General features: G+C 39.8%; 1 pseudogene; it reads right to left on the reverse strand.

Moving 5' to 3' along the window:
- Nucleotides 1–376: 376 nt before the first annotated feature.
- LOC149564263 (kinesin-like protein KIN-14C pseudogene) lies at nucleotides 377–3,574 on the reverse strand (annotated as a pseudogene).
- Between the last annotated feature and the right edge of the window lie 732 nt (nucleotides 3,575–4,306).

Below are 4,306 nucleotides of genomic sequence, written 5' to 3' on the forward strand. Positions count from 1 at the left end.
CTGTTGCATGATATATCCTTCTTGACTAGAGCGTTTCTCTATATTAGAGATGGTTTCCTACATGATGTTTACGATAATACATTTGTAGGTTAATCATAAATATCAATCTTAGATTTGATGGATAACAACACAACTCAATACTGAGAAATATCAATCTTAATCTAATTTCATAAGAGATTTTATAAAATCACACAACTGATTACTGTGAAAACATAACAAATGCATGAGTCAAAAATCTGAATCGATACCAAGAATCATAGTTGTATAATTGATAGTAATAAGATCAGGTATTACAGCAATTGCATAGAATTCATCTACTGCGAATTCTAAAATGTGTATATGTCAACATTTATTTACAGTGTGCAGCTCAACTTCTTCAGAGCTTGAGTTTTTGCAAGCGCTTGATCTCGGCATCCTTTGTCGCAATGATTTCTTTCAATTTGGAAACCTGTTCCTTGAGATCTCTAACATCCTTGCTTTCCTTGTTGCTACGTGCAGCACCCAGTTCCAAGCTAGACACTCTCTTTGCAAATTTCAAAGTGCTGATCGTCTCCGAGTAAGATTCAATGTCTGGATTGAGATGTACAAACATGAGTGTCTTTGCTTGGCCACCCAGGGAATCCTGAAGAATTTGGGTCAGTTTGCTGTTACGATATGGGACATGGGCACTCTTATTAGCTAGAGCAAATATAACATCACCAAGAGCAGAGAGAGATTTGTTTATGTGTGTTGCTTCTTTAAGTCTTTCCCCAGTGACCTCTGACTTGTCAATCCTCTCACTCCCTGCAAGATCAATCAAATGAAGGCATCCTCTTACACTTGCTCCACAACATAAGTCCGTCCCTTCAACATGCACACTCAGTATACTGTGAGAGCGGCTGCTGTTTCCATTAAGGGCAGTTGCACATACAACTCTGTTTCTCATCCCAATTTTCATTAAATCTAAAACATCCTTTGTTGACTCAACATGGGACATTATTGCATCAGGAACACTCACCCCACTGGACTGAGATGGGCTTCGAATATCAAGGCTCTTTCTTCGAGAGGTGGTCCCTTGTGAATCCTCGCCATTGATCAGCAGATCACGAACTTGCTCGTTATATATTTCTATCATTTGGACCCCAATTTCATATCTAAACGATTCTTTTCTTTCTTGTGAAATTTGGAAGATGTCATTTAGTGCTCTGTAATTGACCCCCAAGTCCTCTTTTGATGACATTGCATTAGGACCAGACATTGTGTAGGTTTTCCCTGAACCTGTTTGACCGTATGCAAAAATGCATACATTGTACCCATCAAGAACAGACCTTATGAGTGGTTCAGTGTCACGATATACTTCTTCTTGGGTTGCAGAGGGAGTAAAGACTCTGTTGAACTTGAATGTCTCTTTGGAATCCATGCCTGACCTTTTAGGGTTTGAAATTGACAATTCCTCTTCTTCACCGGCACATTCAATTGCAGATTCTTTCACGCATGATTCGTCAGCGGGAAGGAAAGGTCTCACCCTGCAGTATACACGAATGTTCCCTTTCAGATCTTGAATTTCATTGTATAGCTGTCGGTTCTCTTTAACAACCCTGGAGTAGTTAGCTGCGCTATTTGCTAATCCATTCAGTTGTTTTTCCAGCATCGACATTTCTTCGTTAGTCAGTTGGGAGGCCTCTGTAATGTCTCGAAGTGCTGCAACGTGTGCTCCCAACAGTTTTAGGATGCAAGAATATCTAAGCCTTACGTTTTTCAATTCCTTGGAAGAGTTCTCATCTGGTTCATCATTTTCTCTCTCTTCTTGTTGTTTAGACAAAAGAATTTGTATTTCGTCATTTTTCTTCTGCAACTCTAGGCATACTTGCGTCTTTTCAGACTCCAATTGTTGCACATGTTCTTCATTGGTCTTTTTAATTGTTTTTAGTTTAGCTTCCAGGGCACTAATGGTGGTTTCACTTTCCTGCCTCTCCTTTAATCCTCTCTCTAGGGTTTCTTCAATCTTGTTCTGCAACTCTTTTTGAACCTCCGTTTTTTCAGATTGTAGTTTTTGCACCTGCTCCTGATTAATCTTATTCACAGTCTCAAGTTCATCTTCTAAAAGGCGGATAGTAGCCTCACTCTTCACCCTCTCTTTCATTTGCCTATTTTGGGTTTCTTCTAATTTCGTAAGCAACTCTGATTCAAGTTCCCGTTTCTCTGACTGCAATTTTTGCACATTTTCCTGATTTATTCTTTTTATAGCCTCTAATTGTTCCTCGTTGCTCTGTTTAACAGTTTCTAATTCATATTTCAAAGCACGGATTGCAGATTCACTCTCCACCCTCTCCTTTATTTGTTTATTTTGGGTTTCCTCTATTTTCTTCTGCATCTCTAATTCAGCTTTGCTTTTGTCCAACTGCAATTGTCGCAGATGTCCCTCATTAGTCATCCACATAGTTTCTAACTCTTCTTTATTAACCCTCTTCAGTGTTTCTATTTCATCTCTTAAAGTGCAGATAGAAGCCGTGCTCTGCTCCCTCTCTTTTCTCCCTCTCTCTTCGATTTCCTCTATTTTCTTTTGCAGCCCTGATTCTACTTCCCTCTTTTCAGTCTGCAGTTGTTCCACATTTTCTTCGTAGTTCCTTCTCATGGTTTCTAATCTATTTCTGAACACATGTTTGAGTTCCTTAGTGTGCTCCTTTTGGCTGAGAAGGCAGAATGCAAACTTCTCCATTACTCTCTTCAGTACGAATTCTACCACAGAATCAAGTTCATCTCTCTGTTTCTCAGCAAGAAGAGCACTCACAACAGTCAAAAGTGGTTTGGGTGGTGTTTTATTGAGACATTTAAACAGCTCAGACTTCTCCAGTGCTTTATTATCCGGATATGCCATGGCTTTCGATTGCATAACCTCCTGGAAGGCCTGTCCAATTTGCACCCATGTTGAATTTGATATAGCAGAATTGGACACAATTGAATCCGACAAAAGGCTTTCAAACTCAAATATATTGCTTAGACATTCAACATCAAACTTTTTGTCTGAACTAACATCACCCATCTTTAGAGGAGATTCCCCAGCTATTTTGCCTGGTGACTCATCAGTAATCTTTTTCTGATGATTACCCACAACATAATATTCTCTTAGAAACAAAAGGCAGTCCACCACAGCCACCATACTACCCTTCTCCAAATCAGACAGCTTAAAAGTGGGTATTTGTAAACCATCTATGGCCACTAGGAAAATCCTAACATTGTCAAGTCTTTCCTGTTCTGAAAATGTGGCACCTTCTGATAGTCTGAATAGAATGATGTTTGGTATGGCTCCTGGATTGATTTTGTTTAAGAGGTGGCAAAGAAAGCTTCCATCTCTCAAACAACTCCTCAGTTCTTCGTCAGAAGGCGGGTGAGGGAGATGGAGAGTGGGAAACATGGTGTTGAGCCAAGCTGCAACAATGGATCTCCTGAAGGCTGCTTCTGCATTACTACGTGAAGCAATGTCTATGTCTTCCAGTCTCACCGTGAGCAGCTCGGCAGAATGTATTATGGCATTTTCAACATAAGCTGCCGTATTTGAGGTTGCAGTGCTGCTACTTCCACGTCGGAATTTCATTGCTAAACTTCTTTCTAGATTCAATTCAGAAACCAAATGTTGTGTTATACAGTTTCTAGATTTAATTCTAAAAGCAAATGTTGTTTTCGATCTATAGAATGTGCTCTCCAACATTCATAAATACATTCATAAATAGAGCTTAATCCTCGCGTCGATACGAACAGACACAATCCCCTAGCATCTAATCTCGTCATTCCGAATGTATTCATAAATATTCTTAGATAGTATTATTATTATTATAGTATACAAGGGAATAAGTGAATTACCTAGAGAATCTAGGATGGTGACGGATCTGAATGTGGAGAAGTGTTGGCTGCGGGCTGGGTTAGGGTTTTTCCCCTAGCCTGTTCTTGGTGTTTGATCTTTACTATTTTTCTGTTCCTGTTTGGATTGTTAGCTACTGGACATAATTTGCGTCGGTGTTTTTGGAAATCTTTTGCAGTCAATTTTGGATTGGGGTTTTATTGTTTGCATGGCAGGGTCTGAGATTTCTTCTCCGTTGGTGAGAACAGATGGTTCTTCTCCAACTATGCATGCAATGCGATCTGAATCGTTTTATTCAGGGGAGAGCTCCAAGCTGAAAAAAGTTAATGGTTGTTTTCCGCGTAGCCATGATCGCCCTGTTCTGGTTATTCCTCCAACGGCTGTAATGGAGGACATTGATTATTGGACCAAGCATGTTTTGATATGCAAATTTTTTGGAATCCGGATTTCCCTATCCGCTCTTGAGGC

This window comes from Cupressus sempervirens, chromosome 4 (genome assembly GCF_028749045.1).
Source record: "Cupressus sempervirens isolate cs-2001-9-10 chromosome 4, ASM2874904v1, whole genome shotgun sequence".
NCBI lineage: Eukaryota > Viridiplantae > Streptophyta > Pinopsida > Cupressales > Cupressaceae > Cupressus > Cupressus sempervirens.